Genomic DNA, 15,046 nt, shown 5'->3' with positions numbered 1-15,046 from the left:
CCCAGCTCAACGAGCGGCTTGCCAAGCGGCTTGCCGAACGATTCGGTTCCGGCCACGTTGGTCTGTACGCTTCCGGCAGCGGACGCATTCACCCGCCTCCTCGCCGGCTTCCCGGCCCTCACGCGGCCCACCTTCTCGGCGGGGGGCCGTCAAGCACGGGGTGGCCCATCACATCGCCACCGTCGGGCCACCGGTCTACGCCCGGGCACGCCGCCTCGAGCCGACGAAGCTGGCGGTGGCAAAAGCGGGGTTCGCTACCCTGGAGCGACTCGGCATCGTTCGGCGCTCAGAGAGCGCTTGGGCGTCGCCGCTGCACATCGTGCCGAAGCCCGGCGGGGGATGGCGACCGTGCGGGGACTATCGCCGTCTCAATGACGCCACGACTCCCGACCGCTACCCCGTCCCCCACATTCAGGACTTTTCCGCCCGTTTGGCGGGCAGGTCCTTCTTCTCGTAGGTGGACCTCATACGCGGCTACCATCAGGTCCCCGTCAGGCCGGAGGACGTCCCGAAGACGGCGGTCATCACGCCATTTGGACTCTTCGAGTTCCTGCGCATGCCCTTCGGTCTGAAGAATGCGGCTCAGGCGTTCCAGCGACTGATGGACAGCGTCCTGCGCGACTTGGATTTTGTCTACGTCTACCTGGACGATATCCTCGTCGCCAGCGCGTCCCGCGAAGAGCACCTACGCCACCTCCGCACGCTCTTCGAACGCCTGGGCCAGCATGGCCTGATTGTGAACCCCGCAAAGTGCCGATTCGGCGCCGCCACATTCGATTTTCTGGGGCACCGTGTCACCAGGCACGGAGCCGTCCCCCTGCCGGCCAAGGTGGAGGCGGTGAAGGGGTTTCCGCGCCCCCGCACGATCAGAGGGCTGCAGGAGTTCCTGGGCATGGTGAACTTTTAACATCGGTTCCTGCCCCGTATCGCCCAGCTCCTGCGCCCCCTGCACGAAGCTCTCTGAGGTAAGCCGGGCAAAGGCGACGTTACCTGGACCGAGCAGATGGACACGGCGCTCACGGGCGCGAAGCTCGCCTTGGCTAACGCCACCATGCTCGCGCACCCGGCGCCCGATGCACCGATCGCCCTCACCACCGATGCCTCGGACTACGCGGTGGGCGCGGTGCACGAGCAATGGGTGCGTGGAGCTTGGCAACCGCTGGCGCTCTTTAGCCGGCAGCTTCGCCCGCCCGAACGCCGTTACAGTACCTTCGACCGCGAGTTGCTCGGACTTCACTTGGCGGTCAGGCACTTCCGCCATCTGCTCGAGGGCCGGGCGTTCACTGCCTTCGTCGACCACAAGCCGCTGATCTTTGCGATGGGCAAGGTCACCGAGCCGTGGTCGGCCCGGCAGCAGCGTCACCTCTCGGCCGTGTCCGAGTACACGACGGACATCCAGCACGTTGCGGGGAAGGACAACCCGGTGGCGGATTGCCTTTCCCGGGCCGTCGCCCACGCAGTCCACCTCGGCATCGACTATGCCCGGATGGCAGCGGACCAGGCCGCTGACCCCGACGTCCAGGCCTTGCGGACCGCCGTCACGGGCCTCCGCGTCACCGAGGTGCCGTTCGACGGCGCGGGCGCGGCCCTCTTGTGCGACGTCTCCCTCGGGCGTCCTCGCCCCATCGTGCCCGCGGGCTGGCAGCGCCAGGTGTTTGACGCCATCCACGGCCTGTCCCACCCGGGCGTGAGGGCCTCCCAAAGGCTGATCGCCGACAAGTTCGTCTGGCATGGCCTCCGGAAGGCCGTCCGCGGCTGGGCCAGGACGTGCCTCGCGTGCCAGCGCACCAAGGTGCACCGGCACACCCAGGCCCCGTTGGCCCCGTTCACGGTGCCGGAACGCCGGTTTGACCACGTCCACGTGGACCTGGTGGGACCTCTGCCCCCCTCGCGGGGTTTCACCTACGTCCTCACCATGGTGGACCGCACCACCCGGTGGCCGGAGGCCGTGCCCTTGGCGTCGACAACGGCGGCCGATGTCGCGCAGGCTTTCATCGCCACCTGGGTCGCCCGGTTCGGCGCCCCCTCAGACATCTCATCCGACCGCGGCCCCCAGTTCACCTCGGAGCTCTGGGGGGCGGTTGCGCAGGGGCTCGGGGTCCGGCTGCACCGAACCATGGCCTACCACCCCCAGGCTAACGGCCTGTGTGAGCGATTTCACCGCTCATTGAAGGCCGCGCTCCGGGCCACCCTCCGCGACGGCGGCTGGGTCGACAGGCTCCCCTGGGTCCTGCTGGGCCTCCGGACGGCGCCCAAGGAGGACCTGCGCGCATCCGCGGCGGAGTTGGTCTTCGGGCAACTGCTGCGGGTGCCGGGCGAGTTCCTCCCCGACTCCACGGCACCATGGTCCGCAGCACAGCAGCGCTCCGCTCTGCAAGAGACCGCCCAGAGGTTCGCCCCGGTGCCAACGGCATGCCACGGGCACCCACCGACGCACGTCGCCCCGGAGCTTCGCACGGCGGAGTACGTCTTCGTCCGCCACGATGCCCATCGGACACCACTGCGGCCCCCGTACGACGGGCCTTTCCGCGTGCTGGAGACCGGGGCGAAGCACTTCACCCTGGACATCGGCGGTACTCCTGACCGCGTTTCGGTAGACCGCCTCAAGCCGGCCCACCTCGATGTGGACCATCCACCGCCAGTGGCCCGACCCCCACGTCGGGGCCGCCCTCCTGCGGGCGGACCCCCGGCACCGCCCAGCCCCACCGCCACGCCGCCCCCCGGTCCTGCACCCATCCCAGGGGCAGCCAGGGGCATCCCTCCTGGCATCCCTGCACCCCGGACGCCGCCGATCGCCAGGGGGCGCTTCGGCCGGGTCATTCGTCTGCCCTGCAAACTGGCCCTCCAGGTGCGCGGGAATTCTGGGGGGGCGTGTGTGGCGGACACAAAAGCCCACTGGCGTGGTGACATCATTCCACGCACCAAGTGGGCGGTGGCCACGCCCGAGGGGTAGGCGTGGCCTCATGATATACACCGGGCGACCAGCCCGGAGCAGTTCAGTGTTAGTGTGCTCTTACAATAAAGACGTTTATATGTTACCGCTTGTCCGCTTCCTCCTTGCTCACAAGCAGCGCGCGTAACGCCGCGCTTTAGTAGTATTCTTATTCAACCCGGGCGAAGCTGGGTACCTCAGCTAGTGTCTTATAAGCAAAGCTGAGCAAATCCATTGCAAATATACATTGAACGTACGAAGAGTGAAGCTTACTTCGATTTTCTAAAAATTGGAAATACGTTAATTAAGAACAGCCAAACATGACGTCATACCTCCAACATAAAGTTCTCGACAAGGTCGTTCATATAATCTCAAACAAAAAACTCGTTGCAATATCATCTCTGGTGTAAAATGTCACATTAAATGCGATGTTTGGATTATTAATAGGGAAGTTCTGAAAAGCAGATTGTTCGATTTGTTAAACGTTTTATGGATTAAGACGTCAGTACTCAGCTCTCTTGATGTCCTCTTCTAAGTACGGCTCACTCTCTGATGGCATGCCCTGCTCTCTGATGCCACGCCCTGCTGTCTGATGCGACGCCCTGCTCTCTGATGCCACGCCCGGTTCTCTGATGCCACCCCCTGCTCTCTGATGCCACGCCCGGTTCTCTGATGCCACGCCCTGCTCTCTGATGCCACGCCCTGCTCGCTGATGCCACGCCCTGCTCTCTGATGCCACGCCCGGTTCTCTGATGCCACGCCCGGTTCTCTGATGCCACGCCCGGTTCTCTGATGCCACGCCCTGCTCTCTGCCACGCCCTGCTCGCTGATGCCACGCTCTGCTGACGAAGCGCCAGGATGGCAGTTTGCAGTCGTCATTTTCTGAATCGATAGTAGAGAAAACCACAGAGCCTCAGACCAAATTTACATGAAAGACCTCCCTCAACTCTGTGCATAGGTCACCTCCTCGATGGTTCGCCGTTCCGATCCGCACCGTATATCCGAACAGGCCCTACGTGCATGAGATACCTGGATTCGAACCGTGCCATTGGTCGCGGGATCGGGTCGCCGTTGAAGTGAAAGGCCTGGGAGCGCCTGGCAGCTTTGCGCATTCCGCTTCAGCATCTCTGCCAAGTGCTCTTTGAAGTTCCTCCAAAAAGCCTTTAGACCGAATCTAGCCTGGCCAGGCCTAATGTGCGCCACCTGAACACTGTTTTTATATGTAGTGAAGCCGAACAACATGGAAAGGAGCGATGGCTGCTTCCTTCTCGCCAAGCATTTGGTATTACCCTTTAGCCTACGTCTGTTTTATTCTGCAATATTCTTCCCACCTGGTCCATGTCAGTGTTTCCTTGTCGGGTTCGTCTTTATCGCAACTAGTGAACCAAACACCTGCCAGGTACTCCAGAATGGCTTCACCATCACGACGGACGACTTTTCCAAGGTATATTTTCTCAAGCTTCCCGCCAAACTGCGCAAATTATTGCTGCCAACTCACAACGCTCTAATTATGTCAAGCATATGGTTGGTAATATCATGCCGCACATTTGCACATGCAGGTGGAGGAGGTGCAGTGATTAGACATTACACTTCTTCCTCTTTCGGATGCAGCACAAGGCTGCGGGGTAACATCATTGGCTGAGGATGTGGCTATGCAGCTGATGTAGTGCCCTCTGCTGGTTAAGGAAGGAATTTGTAATTTGTTCATGGTGCCGGTGATGGCTCGTCTACTCTTTGAGAAGGACACCGTGGGATCTTTAACCCTTGGATGCAGTGATTGGGCCTCGGAGGCCCACAAGGTTTTTTTTTGTTGCAAAAACTATGCTGTACAATTATTTTTTTTGGAATGAGCCTCATTTTCACCGACTTTCATGTTGTTACACAAAATTCAGTGACATAAGTATAAAAAAAATTCATTCAGGCTTGTGGGAAAATCTTCATTCTTCACTTATAACCCGAAAATCCGACACGAATGCAGGCCTGGGGCCTTCGAAGCCCCGCATAAATGTTGTTGTACTACTATGTTATATCATTATTTTCTTGATATGAGCCTCATTATATGCTCCTATAACTTGGTTATAAATAACTAGCAGAAGTACCCGGCCTTGCCGGGAGGGGAACGGGGAGGAGGAGGAGGGGAGGGGAGGGTAACGGGGAGCAGGGGAAGAGAGGGGAGGGAGGGGAGGGGGAGGGGAGGGGGAGGAGGAGGGAGGGGAGGGAGGGGGGAGGGGAGGGGGAGGGGGAGGGGAGAGGGAGGGAGGGGACTGAGGGTAGAGGGGGGCAGGGGAGGGGACGGCAGGGGAGGGGGGAGGGTAGGGGGAGGGGAAGGGTAGGGGGGGAAGGGGAGGGGCAGGTAGGGGGGAAGGGGAGGGACAGGTAGGGGGGGAAGGAGAGGGGAAGGGAGGGTAGGGGGAGGGGAGGGGGGGAAGGGGAGCAGTTAGAAGTGGAAGCTCTTTTACGGAGAATTTATATCTTAAAGGGGAGGGGAGGGGGAGGATGAGGAGAGGGGAGGGGGGAAGGGTGAGGAGAGGGGGAAGGGGAGCAGTCAGAAGTGGAAGCTCTTTTACAGAGAATTTATATCTTAAAGGGGAGGGGAGGGGGGAAGGGGAGGAGAAGGGGGTGGGGGAGGGGGAGGGGAGGAGGAAGGGGAGGGTGGGGAGAGGGGGGACGGGGGAGGCAGGAGAGGAAGAGGAGTGGCTCATGTTTCTGAGTGAATGTGGCTCACGTTTCTGAGTGAATGTGGCTCACGTTTCTGAGTTAAGAGTGATGCCGATCAGGAAGAAGAAGAAGCCATACTACCAAATTCGTACACTTCCGGAATTGTTTGATTTATTTGTATTCATATGTCTGGTAATTGTTTTGTATTTATTTATGCGAATGTGTACTTGTATATAACTGTCATTCATTTAAAAAGGCTTCGGCACTATCGAGCGATTTTATTTTATTTTTTATTTTTTTTAACTCCAAAAAAAACGAACTTTTTTTTTCAATTATTATTATTATTATTATTATTTTGCCTAAAACACTGCCAGGCACTCACTGATGAACCTCTGAAAGTTTGATGAAGATCCGTTCAGCCATCTCTGAATAAAACGCAGACACACACAGACAACTCGCGTTTATATATATATAAATCGGGATTTGAATTTAATTCAAAAATTGATCCAGACGTCTATTCTCTTTCAAACATTCAAACCGGTAGTTATTTATCACAGCATCTGTAGAATTTTCAACCTTTTACTAACTCCGTTTTGCTGTTATTTGGTGGAGCAAAAAGTCAACTGAGCTTTATACATATTTAGATTCAGTGACAAAAATATGAAATTTAAAAAACTTTACACGAATACATTTGTGGGGCCTCCGAGGCCCAATGGCTGCATAGGTGTAGGACTTTTGACGGTTGTGGTCATATACATTCTAAATAAATGGATTAGTGAATCATATTTTTTGAGCAAATACTCCTCCATGAGCCTCAACTTTTTAGAGAATTTTTTCATTGAAAAACCAAGAACAACAAAAAAAAATTGCCAAAAAAATAATAATAAATCATTACTTGTATGGGATTCTTCAAACTAATAGGATCAATGATTTACATTTTCTGAGCAAATACACATCCATGAGCATCGACTTGGATTGAAAAGGGTATTAAAGAAATAAAATCGATTAAAAACTAAAACCAAAAAAAAACATTACACGAATACATCCGTTGGGCCTCCGAGGCCCAATGGCTGCGTTTATGTAGGATTTTTTAGGCCTGCATCTAAGAGTTAATAACCCCCGTCAACTAATACTGGACGTTCGGAATGTCCAGTTTAACGGGATGGCGACCAGGATGGCAGTTTATAGCTGTGTTCTGATTCGAACCCAGGTGAGACAGCTTAGAGGCAATTGTGCGTACCTCCAGGGCCTAGGGCCCTAGGCCATCCTGTGAGCCCCACATAATATCTGCTGACACTCAGCTTTACATGGGCACACGTGGCCACTCCAGCAGGTGGCGCGAACCGGCCATCACCGGCGAGTCCAAATTGGACACAGCGAGCCCTCCACGTTTAGTGACAGTGGGAATGTTTGGCTCGATTGCACGTATGTCATGCGTGTTTAGAAAGCCAAACAAAAACCCTAAATCTCTCTTTATCGACTCATTAGAAGCAGCAAACCGCTTGGTGCAGGATATATTTTGCAATGAATAACGACGTCTTGAATACACGAAGAGCTTAAATATTATAAAATAATTTGTATAAATTAAAATGAAAATTATGATTCCTATGAACATTTGTGGTCTATTCGGTTCGGAGCATTTTAACAGCAAGGCTAAGTTCACTTGCTGGGCGCATTAAGAGTCAAACACAAGGTGTGCACTGGCTTTACATTGCAGAGCAGACCAGCTGGGATGTAGGATGCACATTACACCCCTCCTTGAAGGTCATTGGTGAGCAAGCTGGGTTTTTATTGACAATGTGGCAACGACGTGTTAATATTCCAGAGGAAAGCACATTTTCTAGAAGCTGAGATTCCAAATCATGAAAATAGTTTCCTTCATCTTGACTCTGACCCTGCAACCAATATGGCTGCCAGACCAAGTGAGCAATGACAACATAAATTTACATTCTCCAACATAATTGTTGCATAGATCACGCTCAATAAATTTCAAACTGATCAGACTATATGCGTTGTCCATGTCACATTATGATGTCATAATTAAGGCACCACATTTCCAAGCTGGCCTCCAAAGCCAGTCGCCGACTGGACACCTGAGCTCCTCACCACATACAAGGCTTTCATCCGCAGCTCAATGGAATACTGCTCTCCCCTCTGGGCCGGTGCTCCTGCCTCACACCTATCTCGACTTCACGCTGTTGAAACCAAAGCTTTCAGAATCATTGGAATCTCCTGCGATGAAGCTAACTCCGAGGGCCTTTCACTCACTCACCGCAGGCAGGTTGGTGGTCTTTCTGTCTTCTACCGACTCCTCTCCGGCCTTGCTCACCCAGCTCTGTTTGTGCTCTGTCCCCCAAATATTCCTTCAGGATGCAAAGGATCTGCCAGCAACCCTCTTCTGGTGAAACTGCCAAAATGAAGACTCTCTGCTCACCTTCACTCTTTCATTCCTCTTTTCTCCCACCTCTGGAACAAACTCCCCCACTCCCTTCAATCCCACACCTCCCTCTAGGATCTAGGTCTTTAAAACAGCTGTTCACCACCATCTCTTATCTTCACCCATCCAAAACCTTGATCTTTTCTACCCTGTTAATACACCCTTTTAATCTCAGACTTCATTCCTGAAATTTCTAGTCGTGTTAATTTGTTTTATACCATGTACCACCCCCTCAACCCCCCACGCCCGCAAGCACTCTCCCTCCCACAGATCTCCCGATGTCCCTGTTCCCTACTGTTGTGCTTGTGTGCTTCCCTCTCTCTCCCCATCTTGTCGCCCACTCCCTTTATTATATGTTTTTTGTGTTTAATGTTAGCTCTTACACGAGCCTCGATCTTGTATACAAAAAACCGATGACGTCATCGTTAACAGCACTTATTCCCAATGCGTAGTTCTTTCCAATGAGCCACGTTTCAATTTTTTCCATTGCGTGGTTTCGGAGATATAGAGGTGCAAAGTTTTTCCAAGATGGCGTCTGTATCACATGACCTTGGACGTCATAATTATGAATCCAAAAATTATACAGGTGGAGGCACCACAATGGTGAAAATTTTGTGTCAATCGGACCAACGGTTGCAGAGAAAATGAGTTTTTAAAATGCAGACACGCACGTACGTACTGTACATACCCCACATGTACGCACGTAACCGATCGCTTAACACCGCTTTTTGCTTCGCAAGCGCAGGGTAATTAAAGAATTCTAGTATCCGGATCCGGATCTTCACCAACATCGTATCAATTCACCAAGTTTTATGCAATTCCATCCATAACATTTTGAGATGTCCTGCTCACAGACAGACAGACGTGGAAACATAACCTCCGTCCACCTTGGGTGGTGGAGGTAATGATGTAAAAGTGTAATAAACGTGTCATCAATATAGCATGTACAACCTAAGATAAATATTTTATTTATTTATGTACTACCCTTTTTTTTTCTTTTTTCTTTTTTTTTGGTATTCAAGATCGAGGCTCGTATAAGAGCTAACATCAATTACAAAAAAACTTCCAGATTACTTGTGAAACATAAAACATATGTTCTGGACACATAAAACTTAAGATAGAAGGAGTGGGAGACAAGATTGGGAGAGAGAGGGAAGCACACAAGTACAACTGTAGAGAACAGGGACATCGGGAGATCTGTGGGAGGGAGAGGGCTTGGGGAGAGGAGGCGTGGGAAAGGGGGTAGGGGGTGGGAGAGGTATAAAACCACGGACAGAGCTAGGACTTCCAGGAAAGAAGTCGGAATTTCAAAAAAGTGGATCTGTGATGAATTAACGGGGGTAGAAAAGATCAAGGTTTTCGATGGGGGAAGACAAGAGATGGTGGTGAACAGCTGTTTTAAAGACCTGGAGGGAGGAGTGGGATTGAAGAGAGTGAGGGAGTTTGTTCCAGAGGCATTTGCATTTTTATTGCAGACATGGGACACCCTGAATGTTGTCATGTGCAAAATAACCAATGTACACACACACACACACACACACACACACACACACACACACACACACACACACACACACACACACACACACACACACACACACACACACACACACACACACACACACGTCTATGTACAGACTGTCTGAATGACACGGGTGGGAATCTGGAAGTAAATACCCTAATTTGTTGTCAACACCCATGATATGCACTTATCATCATTTTGTGTGCAGCCTGTGGGTAACGGTTTCGGTTTGCATCATTGCTGGGAGGGCAGCCCTGCGGCTGATGCAGTGCCCCCTGCTGGTTAGGGCAAGAATTTAGACTTTGGCCTTGATGCTGGCGAACACTCACCTACTCTATGCGAAGGACACCGTGGGTGTTAACGTAAACCGACTAATGCCGGTAGATGGTACACCCAGTTTAACGTCCATCCGAGGGACAGCACACACATTGATGAATAACCCTGCCAAGCTCGGTCAAGATTCGAACTCACGCTGGACAGCTTAGAGATGATTGTGCCTACCTCCAGGCCATCCTGGCACACTAAAAATCGTCTAAAAGGTAATGATAACCCATAAAAATGCGTTGAGAATCCACCGGAATGTAATGGAGATGACGCTCCAACTTGGCTGCGCAGACGACCGAAGACACATATGTGGGTGTCATCAGTAGGCTGAGGACACCAGACATTAATCAAACCGGCCATACCCAAGGCAATGCTTGTTTTGTATGACCGAGGGCAAACTAATGGTTCTGATGACAGGGATTGGAGACAAGTTTGCAACCACAACCGCAATAGGAGGAGACATCATCAATACCATGTCGCCAATGACAGACAATGTGTCACGCACTGCAGGCAACACTGTTGTATTTTGAAAGTTGTATTGTTGTTGGAGAGAGGGCGGTGGGTCGTGTTTTCTAACACGAAAGCCGTTTCAACCTGAGCTTTCAAGGTTGCAAACGTCTTCATGACCAAATGGTATAAGCACATGCGAAATAATTGATAAAAAATTATTGTGGGAATGCATTGTTGAGATATTCTATACCTGGAGGTCATTAGTGAGCAGGCTGGGTTTATTTAACTGCCATTCCGATAGCTATGTAGTAATTTGGCTGAGACTGCAGAAGATTGGACTGTGAACCTTGGCAATGCAGATACATAATGCTTTTTATTAGCTGGATACGAATAGACAAACCCTGGACGCCGACCGACCCGTGCGCAGTATCCCATCCACTATGCCCATTGTTAACCGCGAGCTGAGAGTCTGGTTAGGGCATTGCCATATAATGGCCTTCCTTTTTGAAACATAATGTGTGATCTATAACATGCGCAGTCCTGTCTGAATGCTTTCATATGGAGCCCCCTCTGCTAGCCCTCCCCCTTCCAGCTTGATGGAGTACTGCCCTCCCCTCTGGGCTGGTGCTCCTGCCTCACATCTTGTTCAGCTTGATGGACTAATGATCGCCCTTCTGGGCTGGCGCTCCTGCCTCACATCTTGCTCAGCTTGATGGAGTAATGATCGCCCTTCTGGGCTGGCACTCTGCCTCACATCTTGTTCAGCTTGATGGACTAATGATCACCCTTCTGGGCTGGCGCTCCTGCCTCACATCTTGCTCAGCTTGATGGAGTAATGATCGCCCTTCTGGGCTGGCACTCTGCCTCACATCTTGTTCAGCTTGATGGACTAATGATCGCCCTTCTGGGCTGGCGCTCCTGCCTCACATCTTGCTCAGCTTGATGGACTAATGATCGCCCTTCTGGGCTGGCGCTCCTGCCTCACATCTTGTTCAGCTTGATGGAGTAATGATCGCCCTTCTGGGCTGGCGCTCCTGCCTCACATCTTGTTCAGCTTGATGGACTAATGATCGCCCTTCTGGGCTGGCACTCCTGCCTCACATCTTGTTCAGCTTGATGGACTAATGATCGCCCTTCTGGGCTGGCACTCCTGCCTCACATCTTGTTCAGCTTGATGGAGTAATGATCGCCCTTCCGGGCTGGCACTCCTGCCTCACATCTTGTTCAGCTTGATGGAGTACTGCTCTCCCCTCTGGGCTGGCACTCCTGCCTCACATCTTTCTCAGCTTGATGGAGTACTGCTCTCCCCTCTGGGCTGGCACTCCTGTCTCACATCTTGTTCAGCTTGATGGAGTACTGCTTTCCCCTCTGGGCTGGGGCTCCTGCCTCACATCTTGCTCAGCTTGATGGCATACTGCTTTCCCCTCTGGGCTGGCACTCTCTTGCCTCACATCTTGCTCAGCTTGATGGAGTACTGCTCTTCCCTCTGGGCTGGCGCTCCTGCCTCACATCTTGCTCAGCTTGATGGAGTAGTGCTCTCCCCTCTGGGCTGGCGCTCCTGCCTCACATCTTGCTCGGCTTGATGGAGTACTGCTCTCCCCTCTGGGTTATCGCTCCTGCCTCACATCTTGCTCAGCTTGATGGATTACTGCTCTCCCCTCTGGACTGGCACTCCTGCCTCACATCTTGCTCAGCTTGATGGAGTACTGCTCTTCCCTCTGGGCTGGCGCTCCTGCCTCACATCTTGCTCAGCTTGACGCCGTGGAAGCCAAGCTCTTCAAGATCATTGGAATCTCCCATCACTTTGCCATCGCAGATAGGTCGGTTGTCTCTCCGTCTTCTACCCCCTCTTTCTGGACTTGCACCCTCTGCTCTTTCTGTGCTTTGTCCCATCCTGGTATCTCCACCATGCATGCAAGATTCATCATCAACCTTCTTCTGGTAAAACTCCCAAAATCCCGAATCACTGCTCACCTCCACTCATTCGTTCCTCTTTCATCCCACCTGTGGAACCCACTTCCACATTCCCTTTAATCTCCTTCTTTCCTCCGGGTCTTCAAGGCACCTGTCCAACACCATCTAAGATCATTCCCCATCCAAAGGATGACCTTTTCTATCCCGTTAACACCTCTTTCCAAATTTCCAGGTTTTTCCTTCCGGAGCGTTTGCTTCTGTATCAATCGTGTCCACCTACTGTGTCGTCTTCTACCCCTAGTTCTTACCGCTTCCCTTGTAGGTCCTTCTCCATCTATTTCTGCCGCCCCCACCCCCCCCCCACCCCCCCACCGTCCCTGGCGTTGGTGTTTTCCCTCTCTCTTTTTACTGTTCCTTTTGTTCTGTTTCATCCTGATCCATTCTGTGTTTTCGTTTGTCCATGAGCCTTCACTTTGCATGTGATGGAGTACTGATCATGTCGTCCATGCTCCTTACTGTGGTTGACTTACAGGTTGCACCGTTCTTCTCTCCTCTTCGCAGGAAGAACCCTCCCATTAGAGCGTTCTTCTCGCCTTGTGCAGTCTACACAACACTTTCATATGACAATGTGTCCATAACGACATTAGGTCAACTAGAAGGGCTCTCGGTGGAGCGCATACCTCCACTATGCTGAACGGTTTACGTTTTCTATCCCACTGATAGGTGAGATCTGGATCCGGACCTGAGCCAAAATCGAATCGACTTGTTCTTGTCACTTATCCAACTCATCCACAAAGTTTCGTCATAATCCGTCCACAACTTATTGAAATATCATGTTTTTGGCCCTATCAGTCACTGGTGAAGAATCACTTTAAAATGTTTTTTTAATTCCCCTACCTGGATTCGGATTCGGATCTTCACAAAAATCGAATCAATTCATCCTTGTCACATGTCTAAACGGTCCACCAAGTTTCGTCTGAATCTGTCCATAACCTTTTGAGATATCCTGTTCACAGACAGATAGACACACACAGACAGGGATGAAAGCATAACGTGTGCCCACCTTGGCGGAGATAATGAGGACCTTTCTTCAAAACGAACAGTATTCTTCATCAGAGGTTTCCAGAGGTTCTGGATTATTAATAGCGACAAAACTCTCAACATTAGGACGATAAGGAGACTTCTACAAGTCCTGAGTAAGCTATGTTTAACATGTAATATAAACATAGTTGAGTGACATGCATATGAAGGAAATCATCGGGGCAGTGCAGCGCAATAGGAAAGGCTTTGGTTGGAAAGAACAAAAACGGTGGCCACGAGTAAATGCAGGTGGGAGACGAGAGATGGTTATCGACGAGATTGAATCTATGGAAGAGGAGAGAAGAACGGTGCAAGCTGTGAGTCAACCACAGTAAGGAGCATGGACGACATGGCAGAGGCCTGTGCAGAAGAATGATACCTGGGCATCGCTGTGGAGGATGGAGCCTCAGAGATTGATCTTTGCACTTAAATCGATGTGGGACCAGATGCCAACTGCGGTGAATCTGGCAAAATGGAGTTTGGCTGAATCGGCAGAATGCGCCAAGTGTGGCAGAAGAGAGACATTAGAGCACGTACTAGCTGGTTCCCCGAAATCTTTAGCCAGGTACACTTGGCGACACAACCAGGTTTTGCGAGTGATTGTCGAGGTTACGAAGAGGCCATGCGACGAGGCAAACAAATCGGACATAATAGAGAAGACCATTATCAACTTAATAAAGGAGGGTGAGAAACTGAAGTTGAGCAATGTCAAGGGGGCAGGATGCATTTTGAAGCCAGGTATGGTTTGGCAGATTGATGCAGATTTGGACAGAGCGCTGAGATTTCCATCTCATATTGCAGTCATCCAACACTGACCGGATTTAATTATTTGGTCTGATGTGGTGAAAAAAGGTCATCATTGTTTAGCTGACAGCACCATGGGAGGGAAAGATGGAGTGGGCTTATGAAAGAAAGCTTTGTAGGTATGAAGAGGTTGGAGAGGTGTGTGACGACCGTGGGTGGAAGTGGAGGTTTTGTGGCAAGGTCTATGTTGAAGTACCTCAAGATGATTGGGGTGTCATCTAAACAAGTCAAGAATACCATGATACAACAACAGGAAACAGCAGAAACAGTCTCATTGTGGATCTGGAGACCGAGACGAGTGGAGACTGAATCAACTCTTATTTATCTGGTGTGAATATGTATGTGGTCAATGATATCTGGTGGTGACCATGCAGCACGGTGTCACTTGGTGGTGCATGTCCTGCACTGCTGGGGCCGCTCATGAGGAGCTGTACTGGAGTAAGCCCTGAAACGGTGATGATCCACGGGTTCCAGCTATGGAGAGTGACATCGATCAATGTTCTGGCACTGTAGGTTCTGTTCTTATATATTTATGAGCCCGTCCCCCGCACAGCAAGAGACGGGGTTTTGCAATCACTTCTATGTCTGTCTGTCTGTGTGACTGTCCGGGCCGTAACTTTTTACAATTTGAGCTATTGTCATCAATTTTACACCAACGCTTTATCTATCTATAATTCCAGTAATCTCTGTCTGTCTGTCTGTACGTTTGTCTGTGACCGCTGTTTCTCGACAACCACGGGTCCGATATACTTTTAACTTGCCAGGTATATTGCTGGGGACCCGAGGATGTGCCTTTTCAAGGTTTCATATTAATCGGACAATTACTTACCGAGCTATGTCCAAAAAACGATTCAACCAATCAGAGAGCAGCGAACGATCGCGTGTGCCGAACGTGGCGGGCACACTCTGCCTCGGATGGCACATT

This window comes from Myxine glutinosa, chromosome 12, assembly GCF_964187855.1.
Source record: "Myxine glutinosa chromosome 12, kmMyxGlut1.1, whole genome shotgun sequence".
NCBI classification, from domain to species: Eukaryota; Metazoa; Chordata; class Myxini; order Myxiniformes; family Myxinidae; genus Myxine; species Myxine glutinosa.
This window is presented reverse-complemented; position numbering follows the sequence as displayed.